Source organism: Fukomys damarensis, unplaced genomic scaffold, assembly GCF_012274545.1.
Source record: "Fukomys damarensis isolate Sample0158 unplaced genomic scaffold, DMR_v1.0_HiC HiC_scaffold_4, whole genome shotgun sequence".
NCBI classification, from domain to species: domain Eukaryota; kingdom Metazoa; phylum Chordata; class Mammalia; order Rodentia; family Bathyergidae; genus Fukomys; species Fukomys damarensis.
The window spans coordinates 32270542-32297465 of record NW_022900916.1 but is presented as its reverse complement, the minus strand read 5'-3'; the positions used below and the strand labels follow the sequence as shown (position 1 = coordinate 32297465).

The following is a 26924-nucleotide window of genomic DNA, read 5'->3' as shown; positions in this document are numbered from 1 at the left end:
GACAGGGTACACTCTATTAGGAGAACAAAGGCCTCCATTTGGTTTTCAGTTCTAGGAAATGGGACCCCATAAAATTGTTGCCACTCCACTCTCCAAATTTCTTCCGCAAAGGTAGTCATGGAAATAGGAGTCCACCACACCACACACAATACTTTGACTAATTTTTAAACAATATTATCCAAAGCCATACAAGTGACACATAGAGAACTGGAATGCAAACAGTGGGGACTATTTCTGGTCCTTCTGATGTCAAACTTTATAGAATTGTGACATCACTGTGCTAAATGTTTACATGTGCTGTCTCAGACAGGTCCATACTATGTCCAAAACTTTTCTTCCTTTAACTGTGTGAAGCCAAGACCAAATGGACCATATTGCTCTATGCAAAAAATCAAGAAAAAATTGATACTTCTGTATGGAGTAAGGTAGAATGTTCAAGATGAAGAAGGCTTTGGAAAAATATGGTATGTATGGCCATACTAAAACACAGGACGTTTTCCTGGTAGGCTCAAATATATTCAGTAAGTACTTTCTAAGTATCTACTGTGTTCCTCAGTCTGTATTAAGAGATAAGAAAAGCAGATCCAGTCCTGGTAGCTTTCTACTTTCTGCTTTAGGAATTCCAGCACCCATCTTACCGAGACCTGGCAAAGGGTCCAGGAAACAAGGCCCTTGTTTTACAATTCAAGTTTGACTTGAAATATTATTTTTTATCTTTTAAGTCTAAATATTATAGTTCATCAAAGGAATAATTCCAGAATTTTCAATGCCAGGGGTGTACTAGTATTATATTCAAGAGCTATTTAAGAATCAAACATATCTTTCTATTAAAAAACAAACAAACTCTGAGGAATTATTCCCCATAGGGCTAAAAGCCATCAAACAATACCCAAAGCCTGCAGCACAAAGCTGGTGGGTATCTAGGTCATGGACAGAGACAAAATCACCCCACAATCATAGGCTTGTGAAGAGCAAAGGGAATTTCAGTGGGGCTGCCAATCCCACAAGCCTGTGACCCACACTGCTGGCAGTGCTGTCAGGCAGAACTTGGATAAGAGTCAGAAATAGAAGCCAGAAAGAACTGGGAAGGTTCCATAGTCCTCAAGACACTGGTTTCCCTAGTTAAGTAAAGAACAATAAAGAGTTCCCATAGCTTTATTGAAAACAGGGAAGAGGGCTGAGGATTTAGCTCAGTGGTTCTGCCTCCTGCTTCATAAATGCGAGGTCCTGAGTTCCATTGCCAGTACCATTAAAAAATAAATAAATAAAAAAGGAGGGAAGAACAGGGTGCACAGGTTTTCCTTATCTTTTGCAGGAAGGAAAGTAATTTATAGGACAGGTGGCAAGAGTAAGCACACATCCAATTTCACACAAGCTTCTTGATTCTCTGTGCTTTCTATAGGAAATTTTTGGACTGTTTGGATTCAGATTTCTCTCAGGCTTTACCAGGTTCTTTTCTTACCAAAGCAATTTGATCCGAAGGGTGAGGCACCAGTTAGTAACAAAGGGCATTAAGAAAAAAATACCTAATCTCTGTATTTCACAACTGACCTCTCCTTCAACTAGCAATGTGACATTCTTTTCAACACCCAACCCACCTCTGAGATTAAAACAAACAAAAACTAGTCATGGTTCAAAGACTTACAAGAGCGGTTGCCTAAGTTGAACAGCACACTTATTTGGAAATGCCACCTCATTTATTTGGAAATTCTGTTTCTCATATATTGATACTTTTATAGTCTAGCCTTTTGTTATTGAATTCTAACATTATTGCATTAGGTCAGGGACCAAGACATTGAGGGCTGCATCATTACTTCTTTGGGATTTTTGGTACTATTTATGAGTTAACATGTAATGGATTTATGTTCGTGTTTTATAAGTGCTTGAATTCAAAGAGATTCTTAGGTTGTAAAGATGTAGATTTGATTGATGATTTTTTAGAAATCTGCTATGTTAATCATATTATTGATATCATTTATAACTCTATGTATATAATTCTATACAGTCAAACCCTCAATATCCATGGTAAATTCACGCCAGGGACCTTCATGGATACCAAAACTCAAGACACCCAAATTCCTTTGTGTTAGTCATTCATTGATATAACAAAATATCTGAGGTAATCAACTTAAAAGGAAAAAGGTTTGGTTAAGTGTACAGGTGCAAAACCCATAGGTATAGGGGAGCCAACTCTACACAGACACACACAATCATAATCTCCTTCCATTCCCAAAACTTCTGACAACAAATGTGTTTTTCACCATACTAATAGCTTACTTTCATTAATTGAGTGTCCTTTAATTCAGTTCTGATACTAAACCTGAAGATGGCCCCTGATCCCACAGGTTAAAGGGCTCCATCTCACAAGAATGTCCCATTACAAGTGTCAGTGAGGAGACGAGGCCGCTTTATCCACAGGCTATAAAATAGAGAATCCCCATGGCCCTTTCCTCAGGTTTGACAGCTTGCTATAACAGCTCACAGAACTCAGGAAGAATTTGTTTACAGCAATTATTTTGTATAAATGATGTGACTCAGGAACAACAAAATGGAGGGAATACATAGGACGAGGTACGGAAGGGGAGATAGGAAGCTCCTGCGATTTCCATAGCGGGCCATCGAAATATGTTTACCAGCCCAGAAGCTCTTTGAATACCTTTGTTTAGGGTTAATTTGGTGGTTGCCTTGATTGGATAGGGTTTTTTTGGTGGATAGCCATGATTAATTGAAGAATTGCCCATGGGTAATTAATTCAATTCCCAACCTTTCTCCCCTCTCCAGAGGTAAGTGGGTGGGGACAGTGAAAGTTCCGAGACTCTAATCAAGAGGTTGGTTCTGTTGGCAGTCTACTCCTATCCTTCCACAATCACCTCATTAGCATGAACTGCTATGGTTGAAAGGACTTTCATACGGCTAAAAGAGAGAATCTTACCTTGCCCTTATCACTCTAGAAATGCTAAGGGTTTTAGGAGCTCCTTGCCAAGAATCGGGGCCTAAGATCACATACGTACTTGTTACTACATCACAATATCACTAGATATATGTATGTGTGCACGTGTATGTGTGTGCATATATCGCATTTGTGCTCACAAAGGGATGTTGAATTGACCAAGCCAGTTCGTCTATATTTAACTCCTTCATTCTTCAGCTCCTAACTTTGCTTCTATAGAAATGGACCTTCAGATAATTTTATCAGGAAGGGTATGTTTGTTATTCATATATATAATAATCTTCCGAGTATCAGAAAATATATTTGCCTTGCCTTCTTAAGCAGAAAATTCTTGAGACTATAACTCTTCATTGAAGGAAGAAAAACATTATTTTCTTGTCTGCTGGCATTTAGGGTTATAAATGAGAAACCAAACTAAATTGATGTTTGTTTCTCAGTAGAAAACCTGTTTTTCTTATTTGGATCATAAATGATTTTTATCTTTATCCTAGTTGTTTGTCTTAATCCAAATGTCTAGGTGTATGTCTCATTTCTTTGACTTTGTACAGAAAGTGTTCTTTTACTATAGTTTTGATTTAGCAGCCTTTCCCACTTTTAGTAGACTTTGCTTTTCTTTTTTCCTTTAGAAAAATGTAAGTATCTGCAAGTTGGTCATCTATGTTTGTCTTTAGTTTTATCATCTTTTTTCTCATTTTTGTTGTCCTTTTTTGTGTGTATTTTTCTCTACATCCTGGAAACATTTAACAAATTTGTTCTTGACCCATTTCTTACAAATCATTTCCACTCTCCTTCAATATAAACTTTAATGCCATCATTGTCTTTTTTTATTTTTATTTTATTTTTATTTTTGGTACCAGGGATCGAACTCGGGTCCTTGCGGCTTACAAGGCAGGCCACCGAACCGCTGAGCTAAATGCCCTTCCCATCAGTCTTTTAAGATTCCTTGACATTGACATTCTCTGCTATTTTGGTTAAAGCCATCTCAATCCCATACTCCAGCCCCTTAACCTCATTCTATTTTCCCTTTATGGTTGTGTTTTGCCTGGCTTATGCCTTTTTTCTCTCTCTAGTGACTGTGTCAAACAACTTCCACCACTCTTTGTAATTGTGAATGAAGATCCACAGAAATTCCATCCTTCTCTTATTTTTTCAATTATATTCAAGCGTCATATGTAGAAGTTGTTTTCTCCCATCGTCACCATTTCTTCTACTTCATTTTCTTAAAGAAATGTGAAGTGTAGTAATTCTCCATTTATCTTCAAATAGAGTGGAGGACAGCCCTTCTCCTCCTTTCTTCCACTTGCTGATTTCCCTTATCGAATCTAAAACGTGACGGCATCTTAACTGGCACATCTTCCACACCCAAAACTCATGTCTGGCAAGCTTTCAACTAGTGAATAATATCCTGCTACTTTCCTGCCTTCATTTCCTGGTGCTATAAATCCAAGCAGTGTATGAAAATTGACTATCCCCAATTTGCTCTTCTCCGTGAGTTTTCTGTCCTCAGCCTCAAGCTTCAGTGACTTCTTTTTTGAACGGAACTTTGCAGAATGAGCTCTGCTGAAGTCCTGTCCTCTAGTTGTCCTTGCTGTGCTCTGAGCCTTACAGTTGTTGTATCAGAGTTTAAAAGGTGAGAGGTGAAAGGCTGGGGGGATATATGCACTGCTAATCCTGTGGGTACAGGTTCTAGTTAGATCTGAAAGGGACTACAGGGAAGAAAGGAAGGACAGGGACAAGGGGAAAAATGAGAACCAAGACCTGTCATGTAAAGGTACAGGATCCCAATGATGATACCTAAAATGTACCAATAAACGCAATTTTAAAAAAAGAAATGAAACATCTTCTGTTTTATGAATGGTGCTGTTTCATGACATTGAAGCAGGCCATGGCACAAACTCATAATTTTTTTTTTCTAAACGAATTCCATTTGTTATGTTTAGTATCAAGGCATTCCAAACCTTGACTCTGAATTGTCTATATATCTATTCCTAATGATGTAATTGTTTTTCCTCATGGTTTTCTTATGAACTAATCTTAGTAAAAAGCTGGGAAAACAACCACTGGGTCATTTGCCAAGCATTTTTCTGAATAAAAATTCCGTAATGTTCCACATTTAGTAATATTTTTTTTGTAAAGGTGGTCAAAATCAACAAATCACCAGACATATGAGGAGTTATCAAATACAGTCCAATTGCCCGTTAAATGGAGACTAAATAATGTGAGGAATATATAGCTCAGCCATAAAGAATGAGGAACTAGAGACATTTATAGCTAAATGGAAGGACATTGAGTCCATACTCTTCAGTGAAATAAATAGGACACGCATGTGTAAATATTGAATAATTTCTCTTGTGTGAGAAGCTGAAAGTATTAAATAAAGATAAAAATATATAGTAGATAATGTGAAATAGGAAGAAAAAGTCCAAAGGGGAAGGGAAAGTTGGAGGGGTAGGAGAAAGGAAAGAAGGGGAAGGAATAAATATGAGAAAAGGAAAAAAATTACTGCACATGACAAGTAGCAATAATCACCCTCAAAATACTTACCCTCACTTTGAACATGCTTATCCCACCCCTTAAGGCTGAAGCAGTTTTGGAAGTTTTCTTTCATGAGTATCTTTGGTTGTGCTGACATGGCTGCCTTGGTGTCCTGAATCATTTCAAAGTCTTTATCTTTCATAGTCATTTGGATTTGGTGGGAAACTGGAAACTACACAGGGCCACATCCAGTGAATAAAGTGGATAAGAACACATGGCCATATATTTTTTTATTTGACAGAAATGGCCATAAATGTCAACTGTAAACTGTGCTAGGAGGTATGTTTGAAGCCAGGGGAAGTATTGTGAGGGGATTAATGAAAATGTATCTTTTTTTTTTTATTGAGTTTATTGGTACATTTAGGGATACAGTACAGTTACATTCATTGTTGGGATCATGTACCTTTACATGGCAAGTCTTGATTCTCATTTTTTCCCCTTACCTCTGCCCTCCCTTCACCCCCTCCTCCCCTCCCCATCTACAAACACTTTATTTTCATCTTTTCATTCTCTCACATTTTTTTCTTTTGCCTTTTTGTTCTTCCCCTACGTATCACACCTTCCCTACACCTTTAGCTCCTTTCCTCCCATTTCTAAATGTCAGTAATCTTATTAGAATCTTATGCATTGTTGCAGAATATTCACACCAGGGAAACTATTTGGTATTTACACATGTGGGACTTATTTATTTCACTTAGGAGTATATCTTCAATATGTATCCATTTTCCTATGAATGAATCTATTCTCTCGCTCTTTATGGCTGAGTAATATTCCATTTTATAGAAAAACCACAACTTCTTTATCCAGTTTCCAACGGATGGGCAAATAGGTTGTTTCCAAGATTTAGCTATTACAAACTGTGCCGCTATAAACATGGGTGCGCATACTTCTCTGTGATATGATTCTTTTAGTTCTCTTGGAAAGATACCCAACAGAGGGATGGCTGGGTCAAATGGAACCTCCAGTCCAAGCTCTTTGAGGTATCTCCATATTGATTTCCATAGTGGTTGCACTAGTCTGCACTCCCACCAACAATGGAGGAGGGTTCCTTTCTCCCCACAACCCCGCCAACATTTGTTATTGTGTGATTTCTTGATAGCAGCCATTCTTTGTGGGGTGAGGTGGAATCTCAGTGTTGTTTTCATCTGCATCTCTCGAATGACCAGTGATGTGGAACATTTTTTCATATATTTTCTTGCTGCTTTCACTTCTTTGTATGAGAAATGTCTGTTCATTTCGGATGCCCATTTTTGGATCGGGTCTTTATATTTGGGGGGACTGATTGTTTTGAGTTCTTTATATATCCTTGATAATAGTCCTTTGTCTGAGGTACAGCTGGTAAAAATTTTTTCCCACATTGTAGATTGTCTCTTAGTTCTGCTAATGGTTTCTTTTGAAGTACAGAAGCTTTTTAGTAAGATGAGATCCCAGTTGTTGATTCTTTCTGCTAGTTCCCGTGCTACTGAGGATTTGTTCATAAAGTCTTTTCCTATACCAATGTCTTCCAGAGTTCTGCCTAACTTACTTTCCAGCAAGTTTAATGTTTCTGTTTTAATATTTAGATCTTTAATCCATTTGGATTTTAATTTAGTGCATGGCGAAAGATAAGGGTCTAATTTTAATCTGTGACAGGTTGATATCCAGTTTTTCCAACACCATTTATTAAAGAGGCTATCTTTCCTCCACTGAGGATGGTGAGCTCCTTTGTCGAAGATGAGGTAGCTGAGTACATCTGCATTTGTTTTTGTGTCTTCCAGTCTGTTCCATTGATCCTCAGGCCTATTTCTTTGCCAGTACCATGCTGATTTTATCACAGTGGCTTTGTAGTATAGTTTCAAATTGGGAATTGTTACACCTGGTGCCATGTGACTGTTGCCTATAATGGCTTTTGCTATTCTAGGTCTCTTGTGGTTCCAAATGAATTTTTGGATTCTTTTTTCTAGTTCTGTGAAATATAGTGTTGGAATTTCAATTGGCATTGCATTGAATGTATATAGCAGTTTCGGTAGTATGGCCATTTTCACTATGTTGATTCTTCCTACCCAGGAGCAGGGGATATCTTTCCATTTTTTTATATCCTCTTCGATTTCTTTTTTCAGAGTGCTGTAGTTTTCAGTGTAGAGATCTTTTGTTTCTTTTGTTAGATTGATTCCTAGATACTTCATTTTTTTGGATGCTATTGTAAAAGGAATTTTTTCCCTTATTTCTCTTTCTGTCTGTCTGTTATTTGTGTATAGAAAGGCTATTGATTTTTGGGTATTCACCTTGTATCCAGATACTTTACTGAATCTGTCAATTAAGTCTAGAAGTTTTTTGGTGGAGTTTTTTGGATCTTCAATGTAGAGTATCATATCATCAGCAAATAATGATAGTTTAACTTCTTCCTTTCCTATCTTTATTGCTTTAATTTCTTTCTCTTGTCTAATTGCTGTGGCTAATGTTTCCAGAACTATATTGAAGAGAAGTGGCGATAGTGGGCATCCTTGTCTTGTTCCTGATTTTAACATGAAGGTTTTCAGTTTTTGGCCATTCAATATGATGTTGGCTGATGGTTTTTCATAAATAGCCTTTATTAAATTGAGGTATAGACCATCTATTCCAATTTTTTGCAGGGTTTTTATCATGAATGGGTGTTGAATTTTATCAAATGCTTTTTCTGCATCTATTGAGAGGATCATATGGTTTTTGTCCTTGACTTTGTTAATATAATGTATTACATTCACTGACTTTCGTATGTTGAACCACCCTTGCATCTCTGGAATAAATCCGACTTGGTCATGATGGATGATCTTCTTAATAATCCTCTGTATTCTGTTTGCTAGTATCTTATTAAGGATTTTTGCATCTATATTCATTAAGGAGATTGGTCTGTAGTTCTCCTTTTTGGTTGTATCTTTCTCTGGTTTGGGAATCAGAGTGATACTTGCTTCCAGGAATGAATTTGGAAGTATAGCTTCTCTTTCAATTTCATTGAAAAGTTTGAAGAGTAATGGTAGTAGTTCTTCTCTAAATGTCTTGTAAAATTCAGCAGTGAATCCATCAGGGCCTGGGCTTTTCTTTGTTGGTAAGTTTTTAATTACATTTTCAATTTCACTGATTGTGATTGGGGTGTTTAAAATGTTTTTATCTTCTTCGTTCAACTTTGGTAATTCATAAGTATCTAGAAATCTGTCCATTTCTTCTGTGTTTTCCATTTTATTAGAGTACAGGTTCTCAAAGTAGGTGTTCATGATCCTCTGGATTTCTTTCGGATCTGTTGTGACTTCGCCTTTTTCATTCCTAATTGCATGGATCTGAGCCTTTTCTTTCCTTTTTTTGATAAGATTAGCTAAGGGTTTGTCAATTTTATTTATTCTTTCAAAAAACCAGCTCTTTGTTTCATTTATTTTTTGTATCGTTTTCTTAATTTCAATTGCATTGATTTCTGCTCGGATCTTTATAATTTCCTCTCTTGTTCGAGCTTTGGGTTTTTCTTGCTCTTGTTTTTCTAGGAGTCTAAGTTTCATCGTTAAGTTGTTTATTTGAGCCCGCTCTGTTTTCCTAGTGTGGGCATTCAATGTTATGAATTTTCCACGTAGAACTGCTTTCATTGTGTCCCAAAGATTCCTGTATGTTGTATTGGCATTCTCATTTATTTGTAAAAACTGTCTAATTTCTTCTTTAATTTCCTCTGTAATCCATTGATTGTTTAGGAGAGTGTTGTTCAGTTTCCATGTGCTTGTGAAGTTTCTATAGTTTCTTGTGCTATTGATGTCTAGTTTGATTGCACTATGATCTGATAATAAACAGGGGATGACTTCAATTTTTTTGCATTTATTTAGACCTGTTTTGTGAGCCAGTATGTGGTCTATTTTGGAGAATGATCCATGTGCAGCCGAAAAGAATGTATATTCTGGTTTTTGGGGGTGGAATACTCTATAAACATCTATTAAGTCCATGTGTTCCAAAGCTTGGTTCAGTTCTATTATTTCATTGTTGATTTTCTGCCTAGTAGATCTGTCAATTTGTGATAGTGGGGTATTTAAATCCCCCACTACAATTGTATTAGTGCTTATTTGGTTTTTCATGTTACTTAATATTTGTTTTATATAGTTGGGGGCATTTATATTTGGTGCATATATGTTTATGATTGTCAGCTCTTCCTCTTGAATTGTTCCCTTTACAAGGATGTAGTGTCCTTCTTTGTCTCTCTTAATGAGTTTTGGTTTGAAATTTACTTTATCTGAGAATAAGATTGCTACCCCTGCTTTTTTCTGGACTCCTGACGCATGGAGAATTGTTTTCCATCCTTTCACTTTCAGTCTATGGACTTCCTTTTGCACTAGGTGTGTTTCTTGTATACAACATATTGTTGGATTTTGCTTCTTAATCCATTCTGCCAATCTGTTTCTCTTGATTGGTGAATTGAGGCCATTAACATTGATGGTTACAACTGATATATTTTGACTTATTCTTGTCATGTTTTTGTCCATTTGTTGACTCTTTTTACTTTTTCTCCCATCTCCTTTTAGTTTCTTGCCTTGCCTATTTGATTTGGTCTGTTGGGCCTCATGTTATTGTGAATTTCGTTGTCCTTTTCTAGGATATTGTTTAGAATTCCTTGCAGTGCTGGTTTGGTGTTCATGAAATTTCTCAGGTGCTCTTTGTCGTGGAAGTATTTTATTTCCCCATCTATTTTGAAAGAGAGTTTTGCAGGATACAAAAGTCTAGGTTGGAGATTCTTTTCTTTTAGGACTTGGAATACCTCACTCCAGGCTCTCCTTGACCTAAGGGTTTGTGTTGAAAAGTCTGCTGTGATTCTAATGGGCTTCCCTTTGCATGTGATTTGTTTCTTTTCTCTTACTGCTTGTAGTATTTTGTTTTTCTGTTGGATTTCTGGAATCTTGATTATTATATGTCTAGGTGTAGATTTTTTTTGATCGTGGCTAGTTGGGGTTCTATATGCCTCACTTATCTGTATGTCTAATTCTTCCCTTCTGTTTGGGAAGTTTTCTGTCATTAATTCTGTGAAGAGCTTTTTTATATCATTTGTGTTTTCTCCTGTTTTTTCATGAATTCCTATCAGTCTTATGTTATTTTTCTTTGTATCGTCTAGGAGTTGTTGGATTGATTTCTCATGATCCCTTACTGTTTTTAATAGACCTCTTTTTTCACGGTCACTGACTGCTATCCTATCTTCTATATCTGAAATTCTATCTTCGCAATCTTTTATTCTGTTTCGTACACTTTCAATAGAGTTTTTAATCTCCTGGATATCTGTTTGAATCTGTTTTATGGATTCCATTTCTTTCCTCTGTTGGGCATTCATTGTTTCCATGTCTTTCTTATGCTGAGTCTTCATGGCTTCTATCACAGTCTTGAGCTCATCTATTTTTTTCTCAGTTTCTGCTCTAGAGTCTCGAATCATGACTTCTATTTTGCTCATCATCTCTCTGGCTAGCTGGGAAATTATTTCTGATTTGAATTTTTCTAGAGCCTGATTGATCAATTTTGTTACCTCCTGTGCTATGGGTCCAGGGAGTCCTGTTGGTTCACTATCAGACTTTTCATCCTCATTTGTCCTACTATTTGCTATTGGTGAACTGGATATTTGTTTTTGTGTCTTGCTTAAGTGTTTTCTCATTTTTATTTTTATTGTTGGGTTGTCCTTCTTTAATTTCTGGGTATTACTTAAATCTTCCTAATATAGTTGCGTTTTAGCTTTTGAGTTTCTAATGACTCATAGACATTCTCGTTTTCATAATATCAGAGAAAACAACTCTTTAAATCAATCACCACTCTTTGTCCCAATTGATACATTCAGCAGCCCAATAGGATCAGGCACAGCTTGCCAACTGACCACTTATGGTAGTCATTAATGTATCACCTTTAACTCATGTGAATTAGATTAATTTCAAGAAGCAGCTCATAGTATGTTTGCAGTGAATATTCTTTTCAATATGGCATCTTTACCATTTAGGATGGGGGGTTCGACTTAGAACAAGAGGATTAGATAAGTGAAAGAATTAGAGCAGGTTTGAAGTGAATCCAGAGGTTGTAGAATTACCTTACTATCTTTACAAAGCTATTAAGTTCAGGGGGGATAGAGAGAGTGCAGGAATAAGGACAGGAATATATCCCCTTAACAGTAACAGGCGCTTGCCTTCCCTTGAAGGTACAGAGCCATGAGTGAGGTAAAATGACTGGAGAAAAGAACATAAAGAGAAACCCGTCCTAAAAACAAAAAATAAAAAAAGAAGTCTGAGTTCTTCAGGAACTGGAATAAAAAGGGAGATGAGGGACACTATGGTGGAGCAAGAGACTGAGTTGGAGAGACAGGACAGAAAAAAGAAAGAAATTTTAGGGTGGAAAGAGGAAAAAAGAGACAAGAGAGAGGGAAAGAAAAAGAATTTGAAGGTCCTCTTTCAGGCTATCTCTGATCTCATATTATACCACATGCACAGTCATATGCGGAACCCAATCCCCTGGTTATAGCTAGCCAATGGCTGTTCCTCACGACTGAGACTGAACACAATCTACAAAGCCTAACTTTAGTTTCCTTACCCTCAGGGTTGAACTCCACTCCGTTCTATTACAGGTTTCCCCTGCCCTTTCTTTAAAGATGATCAAAGTTCGGAGCTCAGAAAACTACCCTTCATGGGAACCTATGCCTCTGCAGAGTTGGTCTAAGGACTGGCCCGATCAGGAGTTTTGAGAACGGGGGGGGGGGTCGTGTGGGTGTTTCAAGGGCGCCCGCGCGGCTACCTTCCTTCCTGGGTCTGTTGTCGCGTAGGCCGGGAGCTCGCGCGCACGCCGCCGGTGATCGCAGGCAGGCAGGCAGGCACCTGAAAAAAAAACCCCCTCTGGGGTCTTTGGGGCCTTCCTGTTCTGTTGTCGCGCAGGCCGGGGGCTCCCGCGCAGGCCGGGAGCTTGCGCGCATGCCGCCGGTGATCGCAGCGAAAATGTATCTTTTATGTAATAATTTTAAGATGTAAACATCCACCCTATTTTGAGCACATCTTTAAATCTGTAATAAATTTTAGATGTCATTTGGTCTGTCTCATCTCTCTGAGACACAGAGCTTGGACCAGTCCCTGGGTATAACCAGGCAGGATCTCCAAAATCTGGTATCCCACTAGAGGAAATCCTAAAATGTCCTCACCAGACCCTCGTCTATCCATGGCTATAGGTCAGGGCCACTTACGTAGTGGCTCAAGGAGGCTATGTCCTGACTACCTTGACTGCTTTCCTCAGGGGCCAGTACCTTGTGTCACATCTCAGACTTCAGCATCATCTGTTTTCACCAGAAAGCAGATTCATGTTTCTATCTCCCTCTCCCATCTCCTCCCTACTTCTGCCATCTCAGTAAAAAATGCCATTTCCTGACAAAACTATTTGTCACTAAATTCACATTTGCATCATTCAGGTGATAAAGGATAGGAAGAAAAATTGGGGCTGAGTATTGAGCCCATGTGTACAGAGAGTGAGTGAAATGTTCCGGATATTTTAGATCTGTGCTCACTTGTTCCCTCTTCCCAGTGAGAAATGGGGAGGTGCTCTGACTCAGGCTCACACAAGACACAGCTGTTTCTCTCTCACCCACAGATGCGCACACACGCACAGGTGCACATAACGCACACACAGAGTGTTGGTGATGACTGTCTACGCCATGACCTTGACTGTCCCATACAAGCTGAGTGAAGCAGAGGTTCACAAATCATCAGCCAAGGCCCATGGAATGTTAATGTATATTATATGGAAACAAGAACGATCCCTTAATGACAACAGCAGTAGTGGGGAGAGGCTCAGCGGCCAGAAGCCTTTGGAAAATGTGAAGCCAACACAAACAGTCCTTGAAGAAGGAATTTTTGGGATCTTCACTGTGCTAATGTGCACTGAAAAGCTCCAAAAACAAAGTGATTCCCAACATACTGCACTCTTGAAGGGATAGAGGCTTTTACCTATGATTTCTTTTCAAAGTAGTGAACTAAATAGTTTCTTTAATTTCCCCCAATGCTCTAGATTTTTGGATTTTGAAATAATAAACATCTAACATTTTTTGGGACACAGGGTCTTGCTACGTACTTCAGGCTGCATTTGAACACAATGTGTAGCCCAGGCAGGCCTCAAACTCACAGCAATCCTCCTGCCTCAGCCTCCCCAGTGCTGGGATTATAGGGTTGCACCACCCGCACAGCTAAACATCTAGCTTTAAAGCCAGATTTTGCTATTTCCTGGCTCTTGTGGCCTCCACTAAATTGGGTTAAGGTTTAGTTTTCTTTTCTGTAAGGAAGTCAATAGTAATATGTGCTTCTTTGTGAAGATTAAATGATGAAAAAAATCCACTCAAGTGCCTACCAAAGTTTTTTATCCTTTCTCCTTAAGCCTCGTTCCTTTACTTTTAAATATCTTTTATTATATATATGAGGTACTGTATGCTGTAACATGTGTAATGATCAGATCAGGAAAATTGGCATAGTTATCCCTTCAAATATTTGTCATTTCTTTGTCTTGGGAACATTCAAATCCTCTCTACTAGGTATTTAGGAAAATTCAAATTGTTACCAACTGTAGGTATCCTCTTGTGCTATGGAGCATTAGAAGTTAATCCTTCTTTTCATATATGAGGTACTGTATGCTGTAACATGTGTAATGATCAGATCAGGAAAATTGGCATAGTTATCCCTTCAAATATTTGTCATTTCTTTGTCTTGGGAACATTCAAATCCTCTCTACTAGGTATTTAGGAAAATTCAAATTGTTACCAACTGTAGGTATCCTCTTGTGCTATGGAGCATTAGAAGTTAATCCTTCTTTTCAGCTGTATCCTTGCACCTGTTAACCACCCTCTCTCTGTCCCTCTCACCCCCATCCTTTCCAGGCTTGAGTGGCCAATTTTTCACTCTCTGCTGAAATGAGATCAACTCTTTGGTTGAAGTCTCACTTGTGAGCAAACATTTTCAGATATGATGGTAAACTTGGCCTAAAGGCAGCCATAAAACCTGGGAACGTCACTCCCTAACCTCTTTCCTTTCCTCTTGGAGGTCCTCATGTAACAGACATCCTGAATCTCACTTGAGGGGGAAGAACACCACTCAGAGGTGCAGGGGTGCAGGGAGGAAATGGAGCTAACGGGACTTGCATAGTTCCATTTGGTTTATTGCCATTATCTGTACCCTTACATCCAATTACATTTATCCGCTGCTGTCTACATTTTCATCAGATGGCATAAAATATAGTCTTTCCTAGATCTCTGATCCTTAATTTCGGAGAGCTCCTGTGTCTCATAAAACTGGGGTTCAACAAATCTGTTCTTATTTTGTCTCATTCTCTTGTCTTGTTGTTTGGGATGTCCGTCATGGACTTTGCCTTACGTGAGGAAAATCTTTTATTTTTTTCTCCTCTACAAGTTCTATTGGGAAATGCAAATAGAGACAGAATATAAAAGGATTTGCTCTTAAGGAAACTCATCCTCATGTGTTTAATCATGATAATGCAGAATAAAGTTCTGAACATTAATGCAGAGTAAAATTGTAGACCCTATGAGACTGTGTGATCCTGGAAAATTTATGTAGCCCTCCAAGCCTCAATTTCCTCATCTGTAAAGTGAGATATTTTGTTCAATGCACACTTGATTTGTGAAGACTGAATGATGCATAAAACTCTCTACCACAATACCTAATGCCTAACACATTGTAGGTATGTGCTTTTAAAATTATGCATGTTATAAGCTCATTAATAAGGCAATTATTTATTGAGCAATTGCTCTCTACCAGGCACCGGGGATGGTCTTGCTGTCTTTATTCAAATGTGTTCATATGAGTTTAGATGATTTTAGAATATTCAAGGGCCTGGAGGTCACTCTAATCCACGCTTTACCATCCAATGATTGAATCTGCTTCACATGGTCCCCAAGTGGTCATCCAGGCTTTGCTGGACATACAATTGGAAAAAAGATATCTTAACTCACTTTCCAAGACAACAGGTTCCAATTCTTTTCAGTGATATCATCTCTCTTTGAGGGAATCAGATTGCCAACGCTGCCAACTTTGTCTCACAAGAATAACTCCCATGAACATTTCAAATAGCCTTGGTCTATATTAAAATCCGAGTCAGCATGCTCCCCCTCCTTTCTTTTTCAAGCAATAATTCATAGCCAAGATATTCCTCTTTGCCAGCCACTCCTTTTGTGTGGTGCCACTAGGGACCTCTGCCCTTCTTTTGTTTCTAGGAGAGCTGATGCCACACTATCTGATTTGATTAACTACAATGTCCACTCAGCTGCTTGATTAACTGCGAGTCCACTTGCCCTCCTGAGTAGCAAGGACTTCCCCTCGTCACTACAGGACACAGGTGGCTGTTTATGCTCACATCAGCAGTGAGGGCTACTTCCCTTGGGGACGAGGTAGCTGCTTACTGAAGTTGAGCAGGAAGAGCAAAAGCAGAGGTAGCTGTCCTTCACTTCGTCTGGGCGCTTATGGCCCACATCAAAAGGAGCTACAGAGTCTCTATTTCCTCAGAGACAGCAGTAAAATGCAGGTAGAGAATAGAAAAGACAGAAGAATCATTGAATTTTCTTTCTTCTCTATTTTGCAGGAAAGAGACACAAAGATTATTCAAGAGAAATTTTCTATGAGGTTAAATGTAGATGCGTTGCTTCATTTCCTGCTTTCCTCTTTCTCTATCTTAGATCCAGCCGCTCCCCACTTCTGCAAGAACTTATTAAATTAAGCTTCTTTGCTCTCCCCCATACTTCCTCATTTTAAGTGGGTGGACGAACTACTGGAATTTTTGATCACGCCACACACGGTGACCCATACACAGTAGGCAAATGAATGCTAATAGTAGTTGGGAGTCTTCATGGTGTTACCTCCTAGAGCAAGATCAAGCATTAGTAACTAGGCACAAACCTTGGTTTTTCTCTTTGCTATTGTGATAGCTGAGGCAAGTTGGCTATCCTATCTGAGTCCCTGCTTCTCATCTTTAGAGTGATTGTACCCCTTCATAGAACTCCAGTGAGGAAGAAATACAAAGCGTGATCAAAGTATACAGTACACATTTAAATTTAAAATTGTTGGGCTGGGGATTTGGCTCAGTGATATTCCAGCACCTGCCTTGTAAGATAAGGACCTGAGTTTAATTCCCGGTACCAAATAAATAAATTTAAAATTGTTGTTACAGTAAAGACACTTTGCCATTAATCCCCCTCGGAATATTGCCCCTGGCTTCTGACACACTCATCCCATTGTACCTCCCACTTTCTGAAGCAGTTCTGGAAGTCCTGTTTCTTAAGTATCTGTGTAAGATATGATCAAAAACTGGAGTGACTGCTGCTGATCGCCATCCAACAGAAATGCAGGCTCCTAAAACACTAAGGTACATCTTCATCCACCTCATTTACTGGATCTGGCGACGTGTGACTTCTGGTTCTTCTCCAAAGTCAAAATGACCATGAAAGGTAAACATGACAAATTGATCCAGGACATCTATGTGGCAAGCACAGCACAGGAGAAGACATGAAAAAGGACTTCCAGAACTGCTTCAGAAGGTGGCGAGAGAGACGGGATAAGTATGGTTGAGCGAGGGAGAATACTTTGAAGGAGATCAATATCAGTGTATCTTTAACTATAACAGGTTATTGCAAATGTAAATGGTCACCACTGTTTTCGACAACAGCATGGTGATCTGAGTACAGCCCTTGCCAGGCCCACTGTGCAAGGCTAACAAAGATTTATCTTTAACTCCTCTGAGAGGGTGGAGTTGAACTCCCTTATCTTTTGCCTCTAGGCACCAATTCTACTCCCCTTAAAAACCTCAATAGTATTTTTAAAGGCTGTAGGACTGATACTGAGTGAACAGGGGCGGATTCAAGCCTGGAGAGCTGGACACGTTCAGTGTTAAGATCAGAAAGCTGGCTACCTCCCAGCCTGCTTGAGAGGAGACAGAGAGCTGCCTGGCTGGTTTACAAAAACTGAGTATGCAAGTAGGGAAAAGGGGAGGTGACCCAGCCTTCACTGAGAGCCTACTGCCAATACCTTCACAAGCTCTGTAATGTTTGATGCTCCGGACAGTGTGGAAAGATGTATACTAACAATACCATTAGGAGTAGAGGAAAGGATGACTCAAGGGAAGGACTTGTCTACAATCAAAAGCAAATGTGTTCCAGGCGTAGGCCTTAAATTTAAGCCTAAGTCCAAAATCGGAGTGATTATTATTTAACAAGCTGTGTGATCTACAAACAGATGCTAAATTATGAACCCAGGCCCTTTCCTACCCATGCTTCCCAGCGACGGATCTTCCCTGTCAATGACGGCTCTGCCCAGAGTGTTCCACTTTCTTTTTGGTGAGATCGACACAGGAATCTGCTCTCGGGGGAGTGCTTTGAAATCAAGCCCTCAGGGAAACTCATCTAACCTCTTTGGGCCTAGATTTTCTCATTTAAGACGCTAGAAAATAGCATTTCTCTCAAGAGACAGTGTCAGGATTACGATACGGTGACCACACAGATACTTTCCACCCCTGTAGTACCTTAGGCAAGTACTAGAGATTGCTAATCTTGTCCTCAGCGCCATGTCTCCTCCATGAGTGTGAGGCCAGTAGTGTCCTAGCAACATAGGAACGCCCCTTTTAATGAGATGATAAGAATGTGAGGAGAATGGCAGAGACCTGACCACCAGATGCAAATACAAAATAGGCAGCCTTGGGTTTTTGCCATGCTGCATCACAGAAGAGCCATCCCAACTGGGGACACAGAGTCCTTGAGGAAATATCATTAAAGAATGTGCTTCCACCACCTGACTGACATGCAGGCGTGAGCTCTTTAGAATGGGAAAATTTGGTAGTTCAACCAGGGGTAAGAAGCGAAGGTTATTTCTGCCAACATAGTTTGAGTTCATTATTTTATAGAGAATGATCACTAACCTATGTAAGACAGGAAGCACTTTTACGTGTATTATCTGATTTAAATCTCCTGATGACAGAGTTTAGGCAAGTATTATTCTCCTTTCATAAATAAAGGACCAGAGAAGTAAAATGACTTACCAGAGGTGATATGGGTGGCGGACACTAAAGCCTAACCCCAGGCATGAGCTCTGGCTCCCAGGGTAAGCTCCTTCCCAGGAGGGGCATTACTCAGTGGGCAGGTGGTAAAGAGAATCTGGGAGCCAACTTCTCAGCCACAGTGGCCTCTCACAGAACCTCATATTCAGTCAGAGTCACATGGACCTTCAGAGGTGCAGAAACTCCTTTCCCCAAGACTGAAAGTGACCAAGCCAACTGTCAATCCTGTGAAAGGGAGGCTGTGTGACCGACCTCCCAAGCCAACACTTATTTCAGCACATATGCATTCGTACCTAACTCAGACTTTTCTTTTCTCCTAATATGCATGTGGCACCCTTAACACATTTTAAAGGATCTGGATAAACTTGCTGTTCATAAGACCTATACAGGAAAAAGTTATCAGTAGGCATTTTGAAATTCACATAACTAGTGTATACTAAATATACTTGGAAGTTAATATTTTTGTATAAGTGGTTTTATTAAACTGGAAAACCTTCCCATTTATAAGGCTGTCTTCATGAGCAATATAATGCAGATCTAGGATTAACAGGAGCATTTATTCACAAAAGTAGAATAAACCCAGAAAATCCAATATCTAGCAGTAGATCATTCCTCCCAACATGCTCACAAGCCATTTTCCTCATTAACTTATCATCTGCAGCTTAAAATATCTACGTGTACCTCTGCAATATTTCCGATAGTTAGTCCTTTGGGGGTTACAAGCCAGATTGAACATCTGGATTTTGCAGCGAAACCTAAAGGTCACCAGATTCAGAGTAGTAGAAGTAGATGGATAGATGGGCACAAGATAACTTGCAGCCATAGAGACAAACTGCTCCTGCTGGTCTGGGCCAGCCTCTCAAGGCTCAGATGCCTCAGACCACATGGCTATCTGCTGAAGGATGAATTGTTATATGGCTTTGGAAAAAGTCAGTGTTTCCATTTCTTTCTCTCCCACTTGGCATTTTGGAGCCTGCTGTCAGGATTCACACCGATTTTTGGCTTGGTTTCTAGGGGCTTTTTTTTTTTTCTACTACAATTGAGCTTAGAGAAAAATAGCTCAAAGAAATTGTTAAAAAGAAAGGAAATTGTGCTCCAGATGGTTTTAAAGAACTCTAAACTGACCTCGAGCCTAAGCAAAAGGCCTTTCATTTATAAAACATTGATGAAAATGCTATTTCTACCATTTAGTCATAAAAGCAACAATTGAAAAGATTGTCCCTCATGTCCCTAGGAGCTCACCCCAGTATGTTTTTGTGTATATGAGGACAAATGTACATTTGTATATCTGTGAATAGATGGTACAGTAGTCCTATATTAGGGACATCATACATTCTGACTTATGATCTTTCAATTCCTTAACGGCTGCTCTGATAAAGGGAACCTCAAAAAATTGAGAGATGGTGAAATTCTGTTATCCGATGGTAGAAAGCTTCTGACAAACCTGCTTGGAAACACAGACTTTCCCTCGTTATAGTTAAAACGCATTTCTTTCAGGGAGGTAAAAAGCATGGGCTTTTGGGTTGTGAGAAACTGGGAATCTGCATTTATAATGTGTTCCTAGTTATAAGTCACAAAAGTTGAACTCAAGCTAACTTAAAGAAATCAAGACGTGTCAGGGACTTATTGGAAGGCTTCTGTGGTATTGCACAGAATGAAGGAACCAGGGCAGCATGAAAGGGTCAGGGTCTGAGACCTGTGTTCTAGCATCAGCCCTATCCTATCCTTGGGTCATCCTGCCTGTTTTTTGTTTTTTTTTTCACTCTTTCCTGGAGCACACATCACTGCTTCTAGGCATAGAATGTAGCCACAGGCAGTCAGAGTTCACTTACAAAAGGGACACAATCATTCCTGTTGGTGCCTGCGGGAATAAACTTCAGGGAAGCTGTGTGTTGAGTTCAGCTCAAGTCCCACAATTTCTCTTGTTTGACCATAGACTCCTCACTGACCATGACAGCCTAATTTCAGTTCCCCAGAGACAGGAGAACAGTGTACAAAGTAAGCTGGGTGTGGGGAGACACAGTCTTGGAGGAGGGTAGTGGAAGTGCACAGCAGAATTGAACACAGCTGCTAAAGGACGCTTGACTGTTTGAGTTGCTTGTGCTAATCCCACTTAATGTCCCAAAATACACACAACTCAAAGGTGGGGCACAAGATTTAACACGGGGGAAAGACTTTTCATTGCACTTAGAGCGGGGTGCAGAGGGCCTGTAGATGTTGGTGATTTGGAAGCAACCTCGCCACCCTTGTTCCGGGTGTCCCCTCTGTCCAGGACACTTGTTTTCCTTTCATGTACTGGAGCACAGGAGACTTTTTCCCATCAAGGCTTTGGTGCATTTACTCATTCAGCTTCCTGAAGTTCTTCCCTTGCCATTTGCTTAGTGGAGACCTTGTCATCCTTCAGGGATGTGTCCTCAGAGAAGCTTCACCGGGCATCCTATGTAAGCAAGCCCCGTGCTCTTACTCTTTATCAGAGCATTTTGCACTAATTCTTAAGGTCTCTTGCCAGTTTGTAATTGGCATGTTTGCTTTTTGGTTTCATTGTTCCTTCTGGACTTTCTAAGAGATTGTAAGCTTTTTAGAGTAAGTACCATGTCAGATTCATTCATTATTCTCCCAGCATCTATGAATGCACTTTGCCCATTGTAGGGCCTCAATAGTATTCACGGAATGAATGAGCAAATAGCATCAAGGGTTTTATCTAGATGTTTCCAAGAGCTGTGCGAGCTCTTAGGTGGAACTTTTGGAAAGTGGTTGAATTAGGGGGTTTATATCTGACTTGCTATTAGGAGGTGGGGTCTGGATGGAAGAGATGGGTCACTGTGGGCATGATCTGGAAGGGTCCATCTTCTTCCTTGGCTCCTTCCTTGACTTTGCTCATCTTCCTGTCAGCCATGCCTTGAGCAACACTCCTCTGCCATACCCTTGTGCCAAGCCATCCTGCAATGGAGCTAGGGGATTCTGGACTGAAATGTGAGCCAAAAAAACACCTTCTTTTAATTGCAGGGTCTGGGTATTGTGTCACAGCTATGAGAAAGCGGTTAAGACAGATGGACACGCTGTTCAGATGAATACAGCAGCAAGTGAGAGACAAAAAAGAAAAGTGAAAACCGACCCAAAAGGTATACCACAGGAGCTACACATGGTAGGCCGCTATGCTCCTACCACCAGGGGGCGCTGTTTCCATAGAATGCAATGATCGTATGGAACCCACACTTAGGTACCTCTCAGAAATAAATCAATCCTAGAAAACCATAGAGCTCTGAGTGCAGTCTAGTGAGTGGGGGTGCTGGAGGTGGGAACACCTGGAGGTGGTGCCCAGTTAATCAAAGGATGCAGTGACCCGGGGGAAAGATGGAAAGGAAAATGAAGGTGCAGGTTACAATGAAGGAAAGGGTTCTTATCGCTCACATTGAAAGGGTTCAAGAGGAGAATGAATCCCCTCTGATCCCTTGGGTGACAAAAGACACAGCACAGGTCTGCAGGGGGAAACCAAGCAACCTAAGACTATGTGTATAATGGGAGGGAGGGACACAGAGGATAACTCAGTAATGAGAATCTGGAGTGAGGAAAGCAGTGCAAGGAGGCATGGATATGCAAGAGGCTGGTGAAGGAGAGAGCAGAAGGCAGGCAGCATCTGCGAGCCCAAGGACAGGAGGAAGGGGAAGGCGGGAGTGGGTGGAAACAGCAGTCAGATTCTCAGCAGCACTAAAATTGTCCCTGCCACTTGGCAGGAGTCAGTTCAGACGTCGCAGATCCAAGAGCCTTGTCCTTTTCCCCACTCATACAACTGCACAAAGGAACCAATTAGTAGGAATCATGGACCAAAGGATCCCCTGGCAGGTATCCCTTCTATCCTTGGTGTTCAGAACTCTCAAAGTATTGTTTAGTGAGGTAATGACAATGGCCAGAGTAGACTATAAGACACTGAGCCTCGCTGACTAAAGAAAGTTTGTGAAGTGCATATCAAACATGCATTATGCCTCTCAGGTAAAATTAATTTACAATCTAAATGAATACATAATGGACACTATGACTCAATCTTCAGAGCCCCGAGATGGCACTAATTTTATTATTGACCATTTTTAGAGTGCAAAAGGAAGACCTCTTATGTTATGAGCGACTTTCAAGTCCTCTAAGCTTTTTCATCCACTTGATTATTTGATTCTTTCAACATTCAATTCTCCCAACAATTCATAAAGTAGAAATGACAGGATTGTTATCCTCATTCTGCAAAAGTGAAGACAGGTCAGGAGAGAGGTACAGAGGTTTTCCTGAGGTCACACATGTGCTAAGTGGTAGAGCTGAGAACTACTTGACCCGAATATTCTCTCCATTAATGTTGTGTATTCCACCTGAAACAGCCTGTGCATTCGGCTCTTTTGGAAAAGCAAATAACAATCATTTTGCTTTCTCCTCCCAAGATCCGCTGAAGGATGATTATTCAAAGATCATAGACTTCCCACAAGAGGCATCTACAGAGCCATGGACTTGCGATCCTGTTGTGCTTTATCATTCCTACAGTTTGAACAAGACACTGAATGCTGGCAATCTTTAGCTGTAACAGAGTGGCGGGGTCCTTATCTCTATCTCACTGGATTATTGTAAGGCGTTACTGTCCATCTGAAAGTGAAGGACTAAAGGGTTGGACACAGGTCTAAGGAATGTGATTGGAAGGGAATAAAGAAAGAAACTTAGGATGGTTAGGGCCTTAAGAAGAAGTAAGTCTTGGGCTGGGGATTTAGCTCAGCGGTTCAGTGGCCTGCCTTGTAAGCCCTAGACTTCTGCGCTTATGTTCACAATAGTTTTCTGGCTGTTGTTAAAGAAAATGCTATGTGGGACACTTGCTGAAGTTGTAGGATAGGTAAGAGACAGCTGTGATGGGATCTCGAAGCTGGAGACAGTCTGATCTTAGTATCTGAGGAAAAGAGAAGTTTCGCAACTGAAGAACAGCATAGGGGTCAGTGGATAGGAACTTCCTATAAAAGGTGGCACTCAGGAAAAAGGGGATTCTGGCTCAACTGACTGGACAGGGTTGTTGCTGAAGAAAGGTGAGCATGATAAGATATTGAGGGTGGAGGATAAAAGATTTAATCAGATAACAAGAGTGGTGGGATACAAGACTGGGTATGCCCAACACCGTTCTTGTTAAAACTGGACCAAACAACAGAACTTCTGGACTAAGGAGAGAGCCTATTACCTCTCCCACTTCCCTATCCTGCACCTCTGTGATTTTCCTGCAGCGTACATTTAAGTGGATCACTCTCTAGTTCCCAAAAGCTTGTAAGAAAAGGGCCAAGCTCCCAAGTGGAACTCAGCTCTCTCTGTTCCACCTCCTCTCCTCGGAAGGGGCCTGTGTCTGGCTCTATTAATACCCTCAACAATCTCCAAACATAACTACTATTTGGGGTTAAGTCTGCAAATCCCTCTTGGAAAAACAGCCTTCTTGTCAGAGTGAGGACTCCTGCTTTCTCCCAAGGTCTAGTGTTATGTAGTGACCTTGAAAATGCCTGTCTTGATTCTGCCTGGCAGAGGAGAGTCTAGGTTCTGAAAACAGGCTTTCACTTATCTTCTGTGCGTGCTGTTTCTCATTCAACTCTGAGTTTCTTTAGCAGTTCACTGTATCTTTGGGTTCTGAATTTGATGTATAAAAATGATATTAATTGGGTTAAAATAAATAAGCATCCTACCTACCACAATGGTGTTTCTAGTCGGTGTGTGGATGTGTATTTTCAAAGCATTTCCACATGGATCCTGTGAGGTAAATGCTACCAACGCTCTCCTTCTACAGATGAAGAAACTGAGGGAAAGGCACTAACTGACTAAGCAGCTGCTGCATGGTGACATGGAGCCCCAAAGCTTCATGGCATCGCACACAGCTGATTGATGGGGCATCGAGGGCACCAACAGAGAGGGTAAAACCAAGGGACAGACAGCTGTGACATACACAACACAGACCCAGAGGTGGGTGGCAGCTCAGTGTTGGCTGAGGGGAAAAGAGGGTGTAGACAGAGTGTAGCCGGAGAACTCTGGAAAGATGGTGGCACATTCAAAACTCCAGGCAGTTGAGCCTGGCTGTGGTGACAGCAACATTAACCCGAGAAAGGAGGCTATTTTCCCTGGATGTGAACAGTACTTTCTCTCCATGGCACTGCTCTCTCTCAGGCCCGCGGGATGACTTCCATGGGCTCTGCTTGGGCACTCCTGCCTTTGTGGAGCCAGTCCCCGTACATGTATTAAAAATTGAATTTTATAACCGCATTGGTATAAAGATGCACATATTAATGTTATATACTAAAATAGTTTATTTGACCTACAGGTTCATTTTTTTCTCTCCTGATGTGAAAAAGGAACTTGTGATGGGCCCTGAAAGTGTTCTAAGTCCTGGATCTGATGCCTTCTGAGCTTGTTGAGGAGCCAGGTCCTGACTTCTCTCATAGATGTGCAAACGAGCACAGCCTCAGAGTTGTTCCCTTAGGACTGAAGCAAAGGTAACACTGGTAGCATTCATCTTCAAAGATCACTGTTTATTATCACTTTTCTTATGTGCGCAGTGAGAAAATAGGCTATCACACCTGTGAGGGGCCTCTGACTAAAATGTATGCTCTATTTGTTGTTGTGAGGTACTTAACAGCTCATAAATCTCTTTTGAATTTATCAGCCATTTTAATTCTCCCAAGTGCCCAATATTCACATAAAGAAACTGAGACTGAGGAAGACAGGCTGCTTGCCCTCACAGCTTACAGAGGATGAGCTAATGAAAGTTTTCTCTCGTTCACTCTGAACATTGGTGGTTTTGGCCCAGGAAACAACCCAGGGATGAGAGAGTTGCTTATGTGCAGTGAGGTTTACACAGTCACAAACCATCGGCCATGATCCTGGCGCTGACCATATGCTGTAGTAGAAATCTACCTGAGATTGGAGTCAGAAAAGGGGGTTCTTGGCTGGATGAGGTGGCAGATACTTTTATTCACAGGATTCTGGGAGGCCAAGGCAAGAGAACTGTAAGTTCTGGGTCATCCTGGGCAATTTAGCAAGTTAGAGAGACACTTATCAAAGTAAAAATGTATAATTCTTAAAAGGCTAAAGAAGCAGCTCAGCAAAGGCTCTTTGCTCTATCCCCTGTATTACAAGAAAAGCGGGGGGGTTCTTATTTTAGCTTTTATCATCACTATAGCCAAGTATCCTTGAGCATAGTGTTTCTTGTGTTGGCCAACTCGTGCTGCCATAAAAAAATATATACTGGGCCTTTTAAGCAAAAGAAAATTGTTTCCTAATGCTAGAATTGAAGTCTGAAGTCAAGGAGCCAGTCTGCTGGTTTGTAGCTGAGGGCTTGCTTCCTGACTTGCAGGTGACCACCTGTGTCCTCCCATGTGGGTACATGAATGAGGGGTTGGGAAGAGAAAGAGAAGAGGAAGGGAGGGGAGAGGAGAGGAGAGGAAGAGGAAGAAGAAGGAGGAAGAGGGGGAAGCCTCCCATTCCACACGCCCCACCATGACCTAATCTAGCCCCATTCACCGCCAAAGGGCCCAGCTCTAAATGCCATGACATAGGGGAGCAAGGGCATCAACATGAATTTGGAGAGAACAGAGGGCACAATTCAGTTCATAGCCCTTCTCTAATCAAAGAAGTGGGCACAAGAGCACAATGGGGAAAATAAACTCAAATTCAGCGAAAATTCATATTTTTTAAATGCCTTCATAAAGAGTGAATATTTGACTTCATAGGGGTTGATTTCTTAGATTTTAGTTTGACCCTGTTTTATGACCTGTGCACTAGTAGATGGCAACCTGAACTCAGGTGCTGAGCCCTAATGTTGTTTTCAGACAAACTGCAGCTACTGGGCATTGTGAGGCCCCAGTCTGTTCCTAGCCCCTAGTGTCTCACTTTTCTGTCAGAGTGTTTTGGGTCCTGTGCCGGGCCTGACCGGGGCAGGGGAAGAAGAGGAAAGTCTATAGTCACACTAGCACCAGCCTGAGAGCTGAAATGAGAGGCGGGCTTTGATAAGAAGAGCGTGACAGGGCTCTGGGAGCTAAGACCAGAGGTGGAAGGAAAGACGGGGTGTGTGTGGGGGTCTTCTCTCCTTCCCCTTCCCTTGGGGCTGTTTTGCTCTTTCCCAGCTGATTTTTAACCCTACAAATGAGAAACAAGAGCCTGTGAGTGCAGCTTAGTAGCAAACTGCATGCTTTGCATGCATTTGGTTCTGGGGTGGGGGAGAAATGAAACCACTTAACAAAAAACGAAAATTTCTCTCTGCAATTTCCTAATAAAACTGTAAAATCAGGCTTGACTGTAGTCAGCTGAAGCTTCTCCTTCAGTGTTGGGCAGGCTAATAAGAGCATTGTACTGAGGAAGTCTAGGTGTGAATTTGATTGCTCCCTGGGCAGTGCTAGGCAATAGA

General features: G+C 40.7%; 1 long non-coding RNA gene across 1 annotated transcript; it reads left to right on the top strand.

Annotated features, from left to right (window-relative positions):
* The first annotated feature begins 333 nt into the window (after positions 1-333).
* Positions 334-23173, top strand: LOC104865015. Its single transcript, XR_781044.1, has 3 exons — positions 334-464; positions 21530-21645; positions 22948-23173. It is a non-coding gene; the product is annotated as an uncharacterized LOC104865015 (long non-coding RNA).
* The last annotated feature ends 3751 nt before the right edge of the window (positions 23174-26924 follow it).